This window comes from Dromaius novaehollandiae, unplaced genomic scaffold (assembly GCF_036370855.1).
Source record: "Dromaius novaehollandiae isolate bDroNov1 unplaced genomic scaffold, bDroNov1.hap1 HAP1_SCAFFOLD_181, whole genome shotgun sequence".
In the NCBI taxonomy this organism is placed as follows: Eukaryota; Metazoa; Chordata; class Aves; order Casuariiformes; family Dromaiidae; genus Dromaius; species Dromaius novaehollandiae.
Window position 1 is genome coordinate 21005 of NW_026991399.1, and position 20386 is coordinate 41390.

Genomic DNA, 20386 nt, shown 5'->3' on the forward strand with positions numbered 1-20386 from the left:
CAAGCAAAATCATCTTTCTGCATATCTGTCTCTCAGTAGGACAAAGATTAGTAGAAGACAAGTGTTTCATGACAAGTTTTGACTATACTCTCTCCCTCAATTCACCAACTCAAAAATAATGTCATTAAAATACTTCTAAAGGGAGCTTTAGGTGTAATATTTTGAAGAGTGTTGGAATATTTTGGAATCCAAAACTGGAGAGGCAGCCAAGTAATAGAAAACCCCCCAGCTCTCCTTACTCATAGTGCACATGGAGTGGCACAGTAACATTAAATAAATTGGAAGGTATCCAGGCCTAGATATTTGAAAAGATATTTTACTTCAGTTCAGATACATTATTGCTATTATACTCTTTAGTTGCATCCTTTTCAAATGAAAGATTGCGCTTCCCTTTTGAGAACAGCTCTAGGGATTTTTAGTAGTCTTGCTATCTGAAATGCTGATTAGTCAAACTAGTGGTGGAATGTGGCTTTATCAAATGTCAAAGAAGCGAGGAACCATTAGACAAACAGACAAATGGGAAAATTTGTGGCTGACATGAGAAATGATTTTTGAAATGGCAGTGTTCTCATAAACCTTTTGGAGCTTGTAAAACAAATATATACCTTCTCATCAGTATCTGAGAATTCTTCTAGACTTGACTCCAGCATGTATCATAGCCTTTCATTTTAGATATTTAATCAGCTGTTTTTAGGATCTCAGTTGTAGGCTAGTCATGCCTTATAATGGCAAGATGGGGAAAATGCTAGCAATCTTCCTAACGTAGTAAATTTTAGCTACTATAGGTAGTAGCCTGGTAACATATCAGGACATTTACATCTTGAAGTTTGAGTTTCTCTCAACATCTGAGCATGTTGGATTTGTAATAATGCCATTTAGGAAAATCTGCTTGCATCAGGGACTTTTTTTTTTCCCCCCTCCACCAAAAGTGATTGATAGCAAATGTACTTAAGAGGCACTGCTGGATTAAAAAAACAAACAACCCTCCCCCTCACCCAATCCCTTTCCTTTCTTACCATGTCCAATCTAGCAATACAGTTAAATGGAAAATGGAAAACTCCATGTGTCTGACTGTGTTCTTTACCTCTTTCCAACTCATACTGGTGCACATGCACATTGCTGAAGTCTAGATTTGCAAATTGCGAAAGACTGTTTAAATAAAATTATTTCCATATGAACTGGAAAAATCAAATAATGAAAACCTCTAATATCTCAAAATTGATCTGGTAATTGCAGCATAAGTAATGCTTTAAAGTGCAAGAAGTGAAAATACTATTAGGGGTTACCATAGTGCATGCAGATTAGAAAATTAATTTGTCTTAAGTGAGCTGTCAGGTTAATGTTAACATAGTTCATTGTGGTTTCATAAAGTTGCAGTCTTTTGTGAATTTTAGGTGTTTGTTCCAACATTAAATTTGTTCACACTTTGGAGATGTGGGTGCATTTTAGTATTTTTGCCATTAGGAAAACTGATATAATCAATAAAAGCCCCCAAACTTGCTGCAAAATACCACTTTATTTCAGTGGATATCTAGCCTTTTTTCCATGCATGTTATTTTTGACTTTTACCTAGAGACATTACTGCAATGTCAAGGAGTAATTTTTTTGTAAATTCTGACTTCTAAAAATGCATTTATTTAAAAAAAAAAAAAAATTACCTGTTTTCCCCAGTTCCTTATTCCCTCGGAGTGGTTATGCTTGCTTCCGGTGATTAAAAGGGAAGGAGCTTAACAGGAATTTGTGGAGGGCAAATGTGATACTTTGTGATATCTACGTATTGCTATCTTCTCGATCCTGCCAGGAAATTAAAGGTAGGGAAGGCATACTTTGCAGAATATTCCTTTTGGACTAGCTGACAAATGAAGAGTTGGCATACATTACCATAGGAATAGTGAAGACTGCCTTTTCTCTCTCTGTGTTTTTTGCATGGGAGGAGAGGACTGATACACAAGGGAGAGAAATGTTCCATTGACCTCACTTAACAGTGGTGTGAATCCTAATAGACTTTGCTCTGCTCACTTCTTAGAGAGAACAGTGCGTCTAAGTCCAAAGGAAGAAACATTTTGCTCTAGGTCATAATGCTTCTATCTTTTGATCCCTGTGCAGCTCTGTAGTCTCTCACATGATCCTGTCTGTCATTACAGAAGTTCTCCTCGATAAACTCATGCAATATTACCTTGATAAGGTCTTCAGAATAGTCCTTTTACATACAGGCTCTACTACCTACCACAGTAATGCAGATGACTAATAAATTAGATTTAAGAAAATAATGATCGCTGCTGTTTAAGGAACTCAGACATGATATTTCTTGGAAACGCCATCAAATACTGAATGATTGGATCACATACATGTTCACTCTATACAATTTTTAAGCATATTAATGCAGGGGGGGGAAATATCCTTTTCCTTCTTTGCAGTCTGTCCCAGAGCTGCAGATATCACTTGGAGCTTTCTCTTCTTTCTCAGTGCATGGTTCAAGAAATGCATTATGGAACAGGCTGATTCTCAACCCAGTCCTGGGTTGGTTCAATGCAACCATGAGTTTAGTCTCTTTCAGGTCTCCTCTCAGTAGACGAATAGCTAAGCAGTGCAATCCTCTCCCTTACAGTCTCCAACTTCTAACAGCCCTGGTGACCCATCATGTGTTCTGGTGTGACCTTTGTATTTGGGCTTGTGCAGAGGGAGTGCTGCTCATGCAGTTCTTCATGCCAGAAATATTTCCCATGGGGATGGACGGTACTTATGGTCTTGCAGAGCAACTAGGAATTTGACTGACTTTCTGACTTCTGTTTTCTTCTGGGTCCTCAGGCTTGGAGTGAAGTTCTGTTTGCAGATTTACCAGTGTTTTGAATTTCTTTGTAGTTTATTACTTGAAAAGAATCTCAGAATCTCCTGGTCCTGTGCTGGTGAAAGATTGAAATGCTGCTTTCTGTCTCTCAAGCATCCTGACTCACAGTGCTGTGCCCACGTAAGGAAACGCACAGATAACAAGTCCCAAGACCACCCATGATTTTGTATCCTCTCTTTCTCTCGCTCCCCTCAGCCCAAAATCTTTTTCAGGTCGAAGATGCTTGATGTGTTAAATTGATCCATGTATGGAAGCTATTCAATACATTTTGATCATTCTTGTTGACTTCTGTAACCCTTTCCCAAATCTGCTGTCTTTTGGGTGGGTGGTGTGTGTGTAAAAGTGAGAGGGAAGGGAATGACCAAAACTGTGCCCAGAATTCAGCAGGTCAGACAATGAATATTTTATAGCTTATTTTTCCTCTCTCAAATGTTACTTTGTACATTTTGGGCTTCCAGTTAATTCTTTTGTCCTTCTTTTCCTTTGTAACACGTGAAAATATAATGGGTAAAATGAGGAGGGATATTGCGGTTGTTTCTTAGCTTTTTTCTAAATTGAAAGTTTAGCTATTCTGCCTTGAATGTACGCAATGATGATCAGATAAAAACGTGTGTGGAAGAGCCTCCTTCAGTGTACTTTAAAATATATGTTGTCTCGTGTCTGCAACGTGCCAGCTAGGATGGGGGCTATTATCTCTGCTAGTCTGAGCAAATAAAACCTTCAGAGTTTTACCAGGAACACAGAAGCTGGGTACTCTTCACAGCCATGTCACTAACTTTATATGATATTGTTCAGTTTATAAGACTTAGCTGTTTCCTACCTCAAGGCTAAGGATTGCGTTTCCAGTATGACAGTGAAATGTAATATTATTATGGAATGAGTATGTGAACACTCAGTACGTTAGAGCTTATGAGCGTGTCTGCTGTGAACTAGGTATTTTCAGGCTGCTAATTACTATGTGAGCTGAATGATGGTGCTCTCGAACATTTAAATCTACTCTGTGAAATAATCCTCTGTAAATCTGCTACAAAGGGTCTGTAAAACATTCCTTTTAAGAGGTTGTGAGGTTTATTCATCATGGAAAGTAGGTATTTAGAGAGAAAGTGCTTGATATTAAATTGCTAAAGCTGAAACATTTGAAGATCTGTTTCACTATCTTAAAGTTTTAACATAAACATGCCAGTTAAATTCCCTGCTATCCTTCCCAAAAATGAAAGACAAACACATTTTTCTGAAAGATCCCTCATAACAGAGGGACTTGCATGCTCAAAAATATTTAATATTTCTTTTGCCATCACAAATCCGGAAACTGTGTTTGTTGCTGTAGAGTTGACCTGAAAATGAGCAGCTGTGAATCCTGTTCTCTTCTTTGCCTGTCTCTGAGGCAGTAAAGTATTTTGGATTAGGTTGATGAGTTCATCTCAATCTTTGTAACTATTATGACCATACTTTTTTAATACTTGCTACTGTTTCACCTCAATGGTGAGATTCAGCAGGTACATTAAGATTCAGCTGGTACATAGAGTTGTACCCTAGTTTTTCCTCTGCCGTTCAGTAGTTGGAACGCTCTGCAGTGTGTCAGAAAAGTGAATGACTGGTGTGATTAAGACACATTTCTCTGTGTACACAGAGAAAAACATTTCAGTTTGTTTTTGTTTTTGTTTTTTTTTAAGATGTAGGAAATAAAAAGAAAAAAATGAAATCTGTACTGGAGGAATAGAATTTTCTTCATTTGAGTATGAACAGTACTTCAAATGAATGTAAGGAAATCATAAGATACCTGAATTTAAAGGTTCAAATGAACTAGTGGGACTCTAAATGCCGTCTCTCCTTCTGTTAACATATATCATGGAATGTTTAAAAAGTTGGACTTTTTGAATATATACTTTGAATATATACAAATAGCATGGGAAAAAACAGGTATTATAAGAGACCACAGAAGGGAAAATTTTATGGTCCACGACAGAAGGGATATAGTCCACAGTTGATGAAACTTTAATTTAGTTAGTAGACAGAGTCTGTTGCAAAAATATCAAATGACGGAATGATGAAATGTAATTAGTAAGTGTTGGACACTTTTCCCAGAAGCCATATGGGCCTTAATGTGTAAGGTGATACCTAGACCTCACATAAGATTTTGTGGGTTTTTTGTTTTTTCCTTAGCAAAGAAAGCATCCACTAGCAGATTGTCATCATGCATCCATTGTGTTCACTGACTCTTTAACCTTCCTTGATGAGTAGAAATGGCTTGCTTTTTAAATACAAGACTTGAAAGAAACTCTGCTTGGCTTTTAGGAGCATTCACTAAGCAAATGTCTTGAGGTTCTTTAAATTAATTGATGCCTTTTTCTTGCTGTGCCTCTATTAGAGTTCTGTATGACTAAGGAAAAAGATTTTTTTTCCTGTGAGTGTATGTGTACATTCTAAACTGTTATTGAGACTGACGGACTTGAATTAAAACATACAAGTAATTTGATTAGAGAAATAAATGGCTGTATATTAGGAACCTGCACTGGAAATAAAATATTTGAAATGTGCGCATCTATTCATATGGTAATAACAGGCCCTTTCAGGCACAAGGGCTGAATAGAATGATGCAGGCTTCAACCTTTCTGTTGTTGCTATAGCAAGTACATTGCCTGCTAGTAATTAATTTGAACATCCATCAGTTACCTGGCCAGGTATGCCCTGTAGCACTTCAAAGAAATAGGTTTGTTCACTTTATCCAACTTGTCCCCAAAGTGGACATGTTCTTCAAATATTCTCACTTGGAGTGATTTAATGAGTTGACTAGTAGCTTGGCAGTGAAATAATCTATTGTGCACTTATTTTAGAAACAACAGAAAAAAGCATGATCCATTTTTTACTGAAATACTTTCTCTCAGAGAGCAGACCAAACTAGGAAGGAATTCTTCTGCCCCCCCCCCCCCATAGTGGACAATATTTTTTAAAAAAAAAGGGGGGGTAGGGGGTTAACACTGAACACTTGCACAGTTTTTTCTTTTTATCCAGAGTAAAACTTGCTGATATGAAGTGTTTTAAGTTGCTGTGAAAGTTAGATGGGAGATTGTTGCTAATCAACAATATTTTATTACATAAGGATTTAAACCAGGTCGTATTTATGGTAGGAGTTTGGCCTGCGAAGAGAAACAAATACATACTGCTCAAATTGCATTAGGCTACTTTTTGTTTTAGGAAATAGATAGCTAATTACTGGTGAAATTTAAACAGTACTTCAAAAATACTCTATGGAAATAAGGCAACAAATGTATTTAAAGATGACTGCTAAGGTTATCTATAGAGCGGATACTGAGATATCCTCTGGTCATGGTAAGGTCCCTGCTGTGCTGAATACTAAGCATTTATGATGACAATACTCTCCTTTGCTTCAGCAGTGCCGGACCCAGTCTTGAAGATCTAATGTAAGATGGTTGTCTATAAAAGCCTCTTAGCACTTCCCAAAGGAAGGCTATAGAGGCTACAATAGTGAAATGATTGGTAATACAGTAATCTGCTTTACAAAAGCCCTGAGAGAGGGGGAGAGAGAGAGAGAGAGAGATCTATATATAAGTATATATATATTTAATAATGAGAGAATTTCAAATGGACTAGAACTTGATTTGCTTCTTAGGAACTGGCAGAAGCTGAATCCTAGATGCTGCTCATACTGCTTAAATCCTTGTATATGTAGGTAATGTGAGATCTTTTAATTTGTTCATGATTTTTAGTCTTTTCCAGCTCTGCTGTAAAACAGTTCTTCTAGTAGAAGTGATCTGTCACATACAGAACTGAGGAAGGAAATTACACAAAATAGAGTTTAAATAAGATTGTATCATTAATTTCTTTCTTTTTTTTTTGCCTAATGTTTCAGATTTTTCTTCTTGACTGTCCTCCATGTCGGGTTGCAATGATTCTTTTCAGGTAATGCCCCATCCTTGCTGCATTTCTGTCTACTTGCATGGTGTGCTTAGAAGTTGATTGTGGCTTAAGTCATAAAATAGTAAGATACGCATCCAGCCCTTAGTTAGAAAGACATACTGGTTGGACTGAATGATGAGACCTTGAAAAGGGTCATGGCTTCAGCTGTGGGTGCTGAGTCCACTGACCCTTGTTTCTTTTGTACTGGTGGTGGTTTTGGTCTCACAGGCAACACCTATTCGCGCAGTAGTTGATGAGAGCACAGGTGTCCTTCTACAGAATAACCTATGGGCTTGTTAAATGTATGTCATGTGCCTCGTACTTTCTGATTATCTTCACTAAAAATTAGTAGCTGATCTTCATGGAAGGCCATATGTACAGTATGGGTCTATTTTTTAAAATGTGGAGATAAGTTAAATAGTTAAAGCAGATTCCTACTGATTTGGGTATTTCTCAAATGTGTGCAATCTTTTCTATAATATTGCTTATTGTTACTAACTTTAGGAAGTGGTCTAATGGACTAGTGCAGTAGAGTCCAGTAAACAGCCCATACTTTTTATAGGTTCTTACCTATAGAGTCTTAGAGTTCTTGCTCTCAAAGGCCCTCTCTCATGTGCGTTGCATGATAGGGGTACAGCTAGTATATTGTGAGGAGGGTCATGGGACTTCCCAGACAGAATGATAATCAGGAATGGCTGTGGTTGCCACCGTGACAGTTCACTCGGCTCTTTCTTCTCTTAGTCTAGGCAGTGACTGGAAAATATGATGCTGGGGGCATGCCTCATGAATTGTTTTGGAGGTGCTGCTGTCTCGCTACAACTTTTTCCTGCTGCTCCTTATTTGGGCAGGGAGTAGGCTGAATACAGAGATACAGTACTAGTGCCTCTTCATCTCAGAGAGCGTGCAAAGTAAGTCTGGTGTCTAGGAAATCCTGGATTTACTATGCATTTGCAAAGGACTGGTTGCAGGGCAGAGGCTGCAGTATTTGTTCTTTTTCAGAATGAGCCTTTCTGTTTTCTGACGTCCTGACATATAAATGACATTTGAAGAACTGTTTTGGAATTGTAATACCTTCCTCCCCCGCCCCAAGTTACTTATAAACTTTGTAATTTTTAATAGAGTTTATGACAGGCAGTGGTTGTAGAATGAAATTTATGCTTTACTTTGTCTCTTATATAAAGTAGACTTAAACAGTACTGACCTTACTTCTGTAGGTCCTGATGCAACAGTGGTTCAGGGAGAGATGACTGAAAGCTGTATAAAATAAAATACAGCACTGTAATTTAAATACTACTTTCTTTCCCTGTTCTTTGCTTGGGATTCTCTGTTGCATCTTTACAAATATAATTCTTTTATTTAAGTGACTCAAAAATCAGACTTCTTCCAAATTCCCAAAGCTTTAGTTTGATGTCATGTACATTTATGGAGTTGGATGAAAGTAAAAACTTTATCAAATGTCTATTTTAAGCTCTGAAAGCAAAATGAACAGCAAAATTTCAACCATTTAGCAGCCTGGACCATGAACAGGATTAATATGAACAGGATTAATATGAACAGGCAGTCAAAACCTTCTAGGAATCCAAAGCTCATTATAGGAAGCAGTCCTACTTCAGGAAATTATTAAAAAGTTTATTTAAAGAGAGTTTTTATCCTGGTTATTGCAGTGAAGAGTGGCTTTATTCAAATTAAAGCCAGCAGAATTTTCTCAAATTTCTTGCTACCTTTTATGAAAGATACACTACATAAAATACTACATAACTGTACATAACATGTACATATAACATACTACATAAAAACTTTGCATTTCATTTCTAATCTGTGAAAATAATATCTCATCTCTCTTCTAAGGTTGCAGATGCATATGTTAAATGGGGCCCTCTTAGCATTGCTGTTTCCTGTCGTTAACACGCGCCTGGTGAGTATACTATACCTTTCCTTCTCCTCGTGTATTTCTTCCTACAATACTTTCTCTAGAAAGGTGCTTGAGCTGTCTTTAGAGGTGGCTAAATTACACAGATTTGGTTTAGGAGCTATACTTCTAAAATACTAAGCAAGTTTTGATGGTTAAAATTTCTTGCTGCATGTAAATTCACTGCTCATGGAAAACTTCTTTATTCCCATATCTTTGTTTCTGCAGGTATTTCCTCCCTCTTAATTAAATTCAGCAGGCTACATAGTATTTGCATAATGAATCGGAGTGATCTATAAATACCTGCTGGATTTGTGTATTGAAGAGATATCTAAGACACTGAGAAAATGATGGGATGAGAGTGTTTCACTCAAAGCAGGTAAGTTAGCTCTTTTGCTAAGATCTTTCTGAAGTACTAGATTATCACTGAGTTGCTTCTTTTACTGTGAAGAACTTGCTGTTTTGAATATGGCAGTCAGATTACTAACACTTGCAAGTAGCTGCCTTTCTTCATCCCAGACCCTTTTGTAAAGCTGTCTAAAAGGTGTTTCTTCTACATTGCTGGAGCAAGCAAACTGCTTTCTGAAATGCATTTTTTTTATTTGTAAGTATTATTTTAATGATGTCTGAGACAACACTATTGAATGCCTGAAACTGAAGAACTAGTTTCTTTTCAAGCAGATGCATATAAAACTATAAATAAAATTTAAGTATAAAAAGTTTAGACTTCAGAATGGCTACGTTGTGAGATGGAGCTGTCAAGTGTGTTTTCTTTTGGATGTCAGTTGCTACGCTGCCGTACCTTTTGTCCTTGTGTTTTACAGGGTAAATTGATTGTGGGGAAAAAAGTTAATGCAAAAAAATAGTTTATATCTTTCACATGATTAGGTTAATTCTAAAGTCTAAACCCTTTTGTAGGGTGGCAGCAAGTGCATTCAGGAATGTAGTTGTAGCATCATATCGTAGCTGGGGTGGGCTTAGTCTAGGAAACTTTGGCAAACAAGACCAGTGAAGTTGCAGCAATGCAATTTGTGTAGGCTGCTAATACAAGGACATAGTCAGGGTTCAAGTTGTATAGTTGGTGCTGAAATCTCTGCTGCCAGTTTCAATGTTATCGGTACTGAAGCAAGCTAGATTGTTAGTAGATGTATGCCGGTCAGCATCATTTAAGCCTTTGAATATGCTATAGATACAGTCTTTATTTCAGCCTGGTGGCAGCTATTAGTCCTACAAATGATAGTTTGAGTTAGATTTTTGCTTCAAGTTATTTACCTCCAACAACAAGCTTTTTTCCTGAGTGAAGTCACATAAGAGCCCTCCTATGATCAAAGTGAATGCTGAGTAAATATATTTGGCTTTAGGAAAATTCAGTCCGTTTTACCAGGCTGTAAATTCCTGGTACAGGTCACTAGAATGGATCCAAAATACTAGTCTTTGATTTACAAGCACAATCACAAAAACTTCCATGTGGAGAGTTAATAATGTGGAGAGTGGAAGCGTAGAACAAAGTTCATTGTCCATTCCACCCTGATCTTTAAACTGACAGTGAACGTGATAGCTTTGAAAGCGGCTTCTCAGGATAGCATGTGGCCCATGGTTAAAATGACGTAGTGGGAGACTAAAAAACTAGAAGTGGGTACACATGAATATGGGAGATTCCTCAGGCCTGGAATTTGCCCAGTGTTGTTGGCGTCTGTCACCTGCTCTCCCCCCCAAATTAGGCACAGCAGGGTTTCTTCATCCAGGTTTTCAAAACTGCTACAAAATTCCTGTCTTCTGGAAGAAAAATTAGCCTGTTGGTGTCCCTAGTAATACTCAAACCTGTCGAGAATTAATGCTAAGAAAAGTTGTCCTGAATCTGAGCTGGATAAAATATTTGTAAGAATTATTTTTAAGAGTTGTTATGCATGCACATATGGGGGTGTGTGTGTGCGTACGTATATATACATATAAGCGCACATGCTTGCTCATTTTCTCAGATTTCAGTGGTTTCAGTAGTATAAGCCTAGAGTTCCTTCAAGATTTAGTCTTTTTGTCCTTCCTAATCTGGTAACTACACATATTCTTTTTCATACTAGAAATGTTTATTTGCAGTTTGCAATTGTTTTTATTAAAACTAGTTACTGCTGAATAGAAATGGCATTAAATCAAAAATGCAAATAGAATTTCTTGATAATAGAATACTTTTCCTGTTTCAGATTAGGTAGCTTTCTGATTTCTATTGGATTTTTAGGAGTAACCTGTTAAGGTTAAAATAATACATGTTGAAATATTTTAATAAATCATTAACTTGTACTTTCTCTAATATTATTATAGATCTCACTTATATTTGGGCAGTGGTGATTAAACAGGAAAAATACAGACTACTCGTATAAAATTCTGCCCTTCTCTAGAGATAGAGGAGCCAAAGGACTACGTCCAAGAGCAAATATTTTTGGAATACATACAGCTCTAGGATATTTTTGGCTTAACAGCTGCTTGCTAGGCTAGTCTCTTTTCTGTGTGTCTTCTGGCACAAGATAATATGGGTGATGTTTTATAGCACTGCAGCTTTGGCCCAAATTATTTCTTGGTAGACGTGCATTCTGCTCTATAACTGTCGTTGTAAATATCCACAATGACATTTTCCTGAAAGCACTGAATAACTCTTAACACTTAGTAGGAAGTTCCAAAAAAAAGTGCAATAAATTTGTCTGTGCTCTCTGTTCCTCTGCTCTGATTTGTAATACCTTCCTGAAAAGCTTTTGACTCAGTCAGGAATGGTCATCATTTTATGCCTCAACTTTTTATTTCAGTTTTGTGATATTTTAAGACATATATTTTACTGTATACATGGTTCATACAAAAATTTGTATACCTAGTTACATCTGTAAAGGGTTGTAATGTATAGTGCCTGGCAGAAAGTAAGAGCATGAGAAGTTGGACACCTGACCCAGCTACTCATTTAGAAGTGGGGGAGGGAGATCATGCTTTTGGGCAGGTAGGTGGGAGAGAGTTCTCTCATTCTCAAGAGACAAAACATTCTTGATTAGCATTAACAATCACATGGAAAATAGGGTAATTTTTGAAGACTTCCAGGTAAATAGAGAAGAAAATGTTAAGGGAATCAGATTGCTAGGTTCCCGGGTAGGAGCCTAGAAAGGTGTAAGAAGAAATACACAAGTGCAAGATCTCTTTTAACTCCGTATCTATATTACATGGAATACAGTGTAGGTCCTGATAGCCTAAGCCTCACAAAGGTTGGAAAGGAACCCCGTTAAAAGTTTCTCAAATAAGTCGCAAAACAATGTGTGGCACCAGGTCTGTGCAAGTAAATTAATTTAGCTGCCAGTGAAGTGTTTGGAGAGTAATTGTTTTTGTATGAGCATGTGTGCGAACATATTGCCTTAATCAAATTTTAAAGGAAAATATTTCTACTGGTTTTAAAGCTTTGTTTGCAAGCTGATGTCCTGAATATGTTGATATAGATAAAGTAAAAAATAAGACATGTCCTAGAGGCGTTGGGCTTACTGTCTCGGCTAACACAGAGATGGTGCAGTTTTAATGTTTCCAGAAGTTGCTAGACAGTATTATTAGAACTATTTGCCTTGAGAGGTACACAGCCTAAATCTGTTTTAGGAATAGAATCATACTTTGAGCAATACTTGCAGTGCACTCTGTCTTTAGGGACTATGATAATGTCCTACTGCATCTCTGTTGACTGTTAAGGTAACAATGCACTGTAGTAAAAAGTTTGCCCCGAATGCCTGTTAGCTACACAGCAAAATGGAATAAGTAATGGTAGCACATGTTGTCATTTCTAAATTGTCTAAGTCTAACTGGCGTAAGTGAAAATAACAGTATGGTTAGACATCCAGGGCTCTGGAAAGGTGGTGCTTTGGCTGCTATTCGTACTAAAGCCAATGATTCTGCATCTTTCACACGTATCGAGGCTATGTACGTTAAAATGGTATGGGTGTGTAAGTGCAATTTACAGTCACACTTTTATTTGGGAATGCAAATTTACCTTATACTGGTGGTAAGTAGTGCCAGTATTATCTGTAGAGGAAGTAAAAAATACTCTTTCTGAAATTAGTATTTTGTGCACATATAACTCTTCTATCTTGGACTCAATTCTACAGATGCCTGACTGTGTCCCTAGAGTCATTACATGTGTGCTGGTTTGCATAATCAAATTGAGTGACCAGGAGACTGTAATGCCTTTTTATGAGATACAATAAACATCAAATCTAGCACTGATCAAATAAGGAAAACAGTAATAAAAGTTAAAATAAATGCCTACAGTTTAGCTCAGCAGTGCATTGAACAACTGCATTGTCCTAACTTTCTTGGTCAGCTTCATCTCTGTAGTGACAGGCCAAGAAAAAAATTCCCTCTCAAAGTAGCAGAATTTGGGTATGTCATGAGTTGGAATCCTGGGGGTTTGCTCTAGCTGGACCTTCTGGCATTTGTATACTAGTAAAAATATAGTTGTTGTTCTTGTTTCATTATGTTTCTGATCCCCTCCATCCCTGTAGCAAGGTATTATTCCTAGTCCTGTGTTCCACCATGTCTCGACTCTACTAATCTTCAGCACAGACGGACTCTCTTTATAAATCTCATGACTGTGCTTGTGCATGCTAACACTTCCCTCTGGTAGCAGATGCAGATTCTGATTCTCTCCCTCTGTGTATATATGCCCACCCTAACAGGATTAATTGAAAATGAGAACTAGATAATATTGGATAAAACTAATCAATTAATGCTACCTTAAGGGGTTATATTATAATTCTCTCTACTGACTGGATTGTGTAGAAGATGGCAGATGCCTACTTGAAGTTGAGATTAGGTTTTTTTGCCTATATCAGAATATCAGAAAATATCAGAAAAGGAACTGTTGCAAATAAAATCTGGGGAAACTGGTTTAGACCTTAGCACAGACACCACACAGATGGGTGCCTGATACTTAGCTCCAGCCCTGGTACTCATTTATTTTAAGTGGCTTAGCTGTTGGCATCAATGCCAACATTAACATATCTTTATTTTCGCCCCATTCAGGTATGTGGGAATCCCTTATCTGATCTATGCCAGGTGGACAAACTGGTGCCTGAGCTGTAGAATTGGCTGAATAATACGGTACTGAACAGTACAATAGTGTAACGTGGGTCAGCTTCTTGGCTACTTGCCGTTTGGACGTCTGCTTGAGAAATGAGTCTTAGCAGGACTGGAAATAATCTGTTTTCCAAAGGCCACTTGTGTTTTTGTTTTGGATTTTTTTTTTTCTTTTTAAATACTTCATGTCTGTCCTGAGATGATTCTCTTAAACTCCTCCAGCAACTGTCTCTCCTCTGCCAAATAAGTCACTTGCTATCCTGAATGTGTTGAGAAGTAACCAACATCTGTTACATGGGCCTAGTAGCTGTTTGCCCCATGATTTCTGCATTGTACAGCTTTATATAGATTCCCCCTCTCCCATTTCATATATACTGTGGTTTGCTTTACAGGTTAAATTAAAAAAATCTGCTTGCGGCTTATTTGTGGATTACTGACCCCGTCTAGGATACTAGTCATTAATTTTAAGTTATGAATCTGGGTTACTGACTGTGTCTAGGAAAGCTACTGGTACAGAATGCCATTCCATGTTTACTGCAGACACCTAGCCTGCCTGCTGGGTGTGCTATAGAAAAGGGCAGAGCTGAATTACTTTTGTTCCTTTTTCTGTCATACCCTGCAGTCTTTGTAGAGGATGGTGGAGGGAGAGTTCTTGCCCAACACAGTGCTTGAGCTATTGTTGCAAATATAAAACCAAGGCATAAATAATTAGCAGAGGGAGGAATACTACTTTCAGAAAACAGAGCAAAGTAGCAACCTCCCTTCCCACTGAAACCAGCTGAGCTGAAGCGAGTTTAGACTAGTGTTTTGCCATGCTTTGCGGGGCAGGGAGGAACTCGCATCTAAATATTAGACTTCTGGGCTCAACTCTATTCGAAGCTCTATGGTTTTGAAGACCTTTTCTAAATCTTAGTGCAGTCAATGGAAAGACCTAATTGTTTCCTCAGGGCAATAGCTGGTTTAAGTTGAGGCATCCATCATGTGCTCAGAGGACTGCCGTTGATGGCCGTGACTTTTCTTGCTCAGAGATAAAAGAAAGAGGTGAGCTCTAATCCTTCATCACATAGTTTCTCTTTTCTACAGTCTCACAAGCAATAAAAGTGGCTGCTAAGGGTTTAGTTAGGCCGTTATACATAACTCACCTGTTCCTGGGATGAGAGCTTACTGTCTGCTCGCTATTTATTCTTGGTACGTCTCCAGCGAGCCCTTAGCAAGTGTCCCGGGAATTGTGGCCCTTTTGAATCTGCACCATACTGGGCTGATGCGGGGGCAAGCAGCAGATGTGGCTACCTTGAGCTGAACTCTTCCTGGAAAAAACAAAACATCGTACATCTTCTAGCAGAAGTTTCATCAGAAAATGTAAAAACTGAGTAGTCTGAATGTTTATTGCAAAATATGCTAACATAGTACTCTGGGTTTTGTGTGCGTGTTTGAGGAATAGTGTATGTCAGTATTAGGCTGTGTTTTGAAACACAGCATGATTTTATACCAATGTTGAAACCAGTGAATGGACAATGAACAGATTTTTCTTCAAGTAGCAACCTTTAAAGGAAAAGAACCTATTATCTTGAGTAGCAGGGTAGCCTGTACTCTGTATTCATTTAGACTGTGAAGAGAGCCTAGAATATGAGTTAGTAGAAGAAATGGATAATTTGTCATTTTGTCTTGTACCTTTACTTGTTTTAATGCCCTGAGAAGGGAAACAAGGTGAAATGCAGGAAGAGTGATGCTAGCAGCCTGCAAGGGAGAGAGGAGTTTAGGGCAAACAGCCAGCAAACCGATTGAAAATTAATATACAGAGTTCAGAGTAGTCCATCTTGATAACGAACGTTCAGTGTTCCCGAATCTGGGGACAGGTGTGGATAAAGAAATATATCATCAATACATTGGTCTGTTACTAGGGAAATACTTGTTGCTCTTGAGAGTGGCTGCTGCGTTCCACCAAAGGCATCTGATGGGAGAAGACACGTCTGTTGAGGCCTGTGGCGAGGGTCTACTTTAGGGTTTGTTGCAGTCTGGATTTAGATACTCATGGCCTTTGCAACTGCATACCATCAAATATTATGAGATGAATTAACTCAGGAGGCAGTATTCTGACCTCCTTTATGTTCTGTGAATAAGTGTTGCTTTGATTTTTGGATATCTCAAATGTGATCACATTCTAAACTGCTAATTTGTTTTCGTGAAGAGGTTTTTAAAATCCTGGATTGATGGGTGATCCTTTCTATGTTGTCTCCACTATCTGCACCTATCTGCTATCTGTGAATGAGTGTTTATTGATAAAACAACTTACAGACCAGACCTTTAGAGCTGGGTGAGTCAGTCGTTCTGTACAACTTTATAGTTAATCTGTTGTGTTTGTTTTTTTTCTCTTTATTGTGGCCTGGCTGTACAGCTTGAGTGCCTGGCTGTACAGAGAAGTCTGCGTTGTCAGTTCCATACCAGGAAATGCACTTGCATAATTAGCTGGGCTTCAGAACAATCAATCTTTCACAGCAAAAAAAATGTTTTGTTTTACACAAAAAAAAAACATTGTCAACACTACTGCAGCAAAACAACTGTTACTCTGTTCTCAGAAGTGTCCTGAGTGTAACGTTTGTGTAACTGACCCTCACAACTCGGCGAGTGCAGAAGCCCACATGAAACCACAGGATATTAGAGCATGCTCCTTGGCAGGGATTGAGTGCCTCATGTTGTATTGTTTATATTAGGAGCTATTGTTTCTGAAGTGTGCGTATTCCAGTTGGGAGAGGTACAGGTTTTCCTTTCTCGCTACTAAAGCTGCGTTAGCCTCTCTTCAAATATTCTTGTTTGATTCCCTTATTTTGCCCTAGGTATCTTTCAACAGGTAATACAGGAGACAAAAGAAAAGATTAATAGTCAGGAAACTTCAGAATTTCTGTGAAGTTCTTGCTTCTGCATACTGTTATCTTGGTTGGTTTTATGTTTTGATACAGAATACTTAGAGTAAATTAACCCAACAGCTTGTATGGAAGATTCTTTAGCCTACTGTCTCCCAAGAGTTGGCTGCACATGTTGGAGTTTGCAGTCAGGACACTGATAGTGTTTAAAGTATTCAGCTGGAGGATGCCAGAATCCAGCTGTTGGGTTTAATGGCTTTTAAATTCAAAATTGGATTAAAAAAATTGTAGAATTTATCTGCTGTTTATTGACTGTTATTTAGGAAGAAAGCTGAACTGTTTCAATCTCTGACTTCTGCTGATGCAGAATTTTTTGTGATGTTTCTGTTTCAACATTATGACTTTAATATCTTTGGACAATAACAGAAAAGGAAGGTTTTTTATTTGGGGGTTTGTTTTTGAGCAGACAGGCCATGATAGTAAGACTTGCATCCAGAGTCACTTTGGGCTTTAAAATGAGTCTGCATTTGAACCAAGGCTAATGATTTGGCTTTGCATTACTCCTGTGAGATTTCAGACTCAAGTGAGGGTATTGTCCAATTTTCACATCTGAAATATATCAGAAAAGTATGTCTCTTCAGCCTTTTAAGTGAACTGCAACAATAACTTGGATTATGAATTTTGGATTTTAATTTTTCCTGCCATTGTTCAATTTTAAATGTGTTATGGTCTAGTTTGAGACTTTTTTTCCGAACAAATGGGTATAGACAAAGACACTTAGAGGAGACGGGAATAACTTTCAAATACAGTGTATTAATTTTTCTAACTCATACAGAACTAGAATTGGAATTAGTTGGGCTCCGGTTCGGGTTATTTTTAGAACAGTATTATTTTAGCGCAGTCTGTCTGACCTCTAAGAGGTAACATGAATTCAACTAAACACACAAATGACTAACAGTAATTTCTCAAATGATGTTAGCAGGTGAGGAATACCTAATTTACCACTAACACGTAACTTGTTTGTATGTATTCTTCTGCAGCTTGAAGACTGACTGGTGTTCATCTATTTTGAATTTTACTGGTTTTAAGAGAAGCACGGTAGTGTCTGTCACATGTGTACAGTTTTCTAAATCAGGTCTCTTGAAAATTTTTGCACAGGCTCTCTCAGCAGTAACTTTTATTTTAAAATTGTTGTAATGAAAAATACCTGCTTTATAGACTTCTATCACTTGCAAGCTAGCAGTTAACTTTTTTTTGCAAATAGGCTGCTGCCATATGGGGAGTGTTTGATTACTTTGCTTTTTTGCATCGTTGTTGGTAATTTATACTAACAAGGAAAAGGAAGAGAGCGAGCTTATGTTATCTTATGTTATTCCTCCTTTATTGTGCTTCTGGCTAATTTTCTAAATTCTCTGCTCGAAGCACTGTATCGTGTTTGCGGCAAGGAGGATGGGATGGGTACAGATAGCTGCATTTTCAAAGCACTGACCATTAATGTCTCTCATCCCTTTGTTAATACACGCAGGTGACAAAAGAACTTAAATGAAGGGATTCTTGCGGGGCATAAGGAGAAGTTTTCCTTCTTAAAAATGGTTCCTTGTGACTCAGTTGTTAATAATGAATTTTCCTTATTCCTCAGCTTCCATTTGAAATGGAAATCTATTACATCCAGCGTGTGATGCTCTACGTTGTGCCCATCTATCTGCTGCGGAAAGGAGGTAGGTTGGCACTTTGCCCTTTGTATATTGAATTGGTCCCTTCCAGTGGAACAAGATGTGCCTAACGGTTACCACAGATTTTTGCTCTTTTTCTTAAAATATGTATTACTCTTACTTGTTGTTACTTAACAGTTTCTGGTGGTATGTTGGAGTTCCATCCTGGGTAACAGTGTCAGGCGCTGAATTAGGGGCATAAAAAGATGGTCTTTCACCCAAAGGGTTATGTTGTTTTCAAGACTTTTGGCTTCTTGGATGTTTCTCGGGAAGTACTGCACCTTAAACTGAGCTGAAAAGATCTCTTTTTATCATTAGATCCCAGGTAAATATTAATCAGTTAGTTAGATAATTTCTTGGAATTCTGAAGCTGTAATGAATTGTAGTGGCACTCATTAGTAAAACAGGCTAGCTTGCTTGCTACCTTCTCAAACAGTATTACTATCTTGCATCCATTTTACTGTAATATTGCAGTAAGTCTGGGAATCCTAAATCATTGCACTGACTGGGGTTTTTCTAATCGTCACCCCTTAGAAGGTAGTGTAGTATGTATTCATCTGGTGTGATGCTCTGTCCCCCTCTAGCGTCGATGTGCCCTCAGCCGCATTATCTAGCAGAGCTGCATTGTTTCATGTAGGAAATAGAAGCTCGTAATATATAGTCCAGATGTTCAGAAGCTTCGACTGACAACCTAGGGGTGTGATGCCAAGCAGTGGGATATAATTTAGCAAATGCTCAGAACAAACTTAGCCTGTTTCATTCTCGTGAATCTCTTGTATTTTACAGCAGCAGCCACTTACAATCCTTTGCGCTTACTACGCTATGTTTGTAACCCTCTTTTTGTTCTTGACTATTGAGTGAAGCTAAGTGTAAATGATCCAAAGAAAAAGTGAAGTACAGTAATTCAGAGATCGTTCTGTTTGTCTCTTATTCGTGAAATATGCCAGCCACATTTCGTTTTGATGCAACTTTGATAGCACCGCTTGCCAGAATTTAAAAGATATAGTAAAACAGAAGTTATATAAACTCCTAATCATTACAGAAGGCAGAGAGGAAACAATAGTGTTTACAGCCATGCAGTGCATTGTAGGCAATGACAAATCAAACTCTTGTAATATTACCATATCACTTCTTTTGATGTCCTTGAAGTTCCCAAATGATGTATCATTTTGAGATATATATTTGCTTTGCTTTTACATTCGTCATTGGATGTTACCTGTGATCTTCCTTTGAATTTCAAAGTAAATGCTCTCCTGTTTTTTCTGTGCCTTTTATCTGGAGCTGATGGGACTGTATCTGTAGTTTGAAGGGCTTTGTGTTGTGCATTGTCTCCATCCTTTGCAGCCTAATGTGGTGGTCTAAATTTTTGCCCTTTATTAATTCCCAGGTATTTGCTGCCACCTAATGTTGACATGATAGTACTGAAATTTCAAACCCAAACTTTATTGGCTAAATGTATCAATTGGGATTGCCCTAGGCTATGTAACTAACTTTTCAATTTCTTACGCAGTTGGCTCCTAGTCACCTGACTGACTGTAATACCTCATTAGCAAAACACACGTGAACTCTTGTAGTAAGTTATGGCTGATGCCACAGGTGACTAGATCTATGATTGCTGATGGAAAAACTACTCAGCTTAAAAATATTTGTTAGTATTTTGTCATTTCAATAGCACCTCTGTTTAAAAGCACTTTGAGTAGATGATACCCTTTATCATATCTTGTGCAGCCTGCTCTGTGGACATTGATCAGCTCTATATTTATTGATAGCAGCTCTATTCCTATATTTATGATAGAAAGTTCCATCAGTGAATCTATAGATAATAATCTGGAGAAGTTACTGAAGTGTAGTAAAAATGGAAAAATGAAAAGGAATGGATAGGATGTGAAGAAGTATGCTACTTCAGTTTTACTGGAAGCCTATCGATATTACTGATTCCCTTAATAGGATCTCTATCACAATATTAATATTTCTCTCAAGTGAGTTGAGCAAAACACCTGAAGCAGAGATGGCTTGAGGCTTACTCTAGATAGAACTGCATGACTGA

At 37.8% G+C, this 20386-nt stretch overlaps 2 long non-coding RNA genes across 2 annotated transcripts; one reads left to right on the forward strand and one right to left on the reverse strand.

The window, feature by feature from the left end:
• Nucleotides 1-6345: 6345 nt before the first annotated feature.
• On the reverse strand, nt 6346-15059 carry LOC135326252 (uncharacterized). The gene is made up of 3 exons (XR_010386788.1): nt 14909-15059; nt 7968-8020; nt 6346-6636 (listed from the first exon to the last, which is right to left on the reverse strand). It is a non-coding gene; the product is annotated as an uncharacterized LOC135326252 (long non-coding RNA).
• LOC135326251 (uncharacterized) lies at nt 7458-18444 on the forward strand. The gene is made up of 4 exons (XR_010386787.1): nt 7458-7674; nt 8615-8681; nt 8904-9054; nt 18267-18444. It is a non-coding gene; the product is annotated as an uncharacterized LOC135326251 (long non-coding RNA).
• Nucleotides 18445-20386: the final 1942 nt, after the last annotated feature.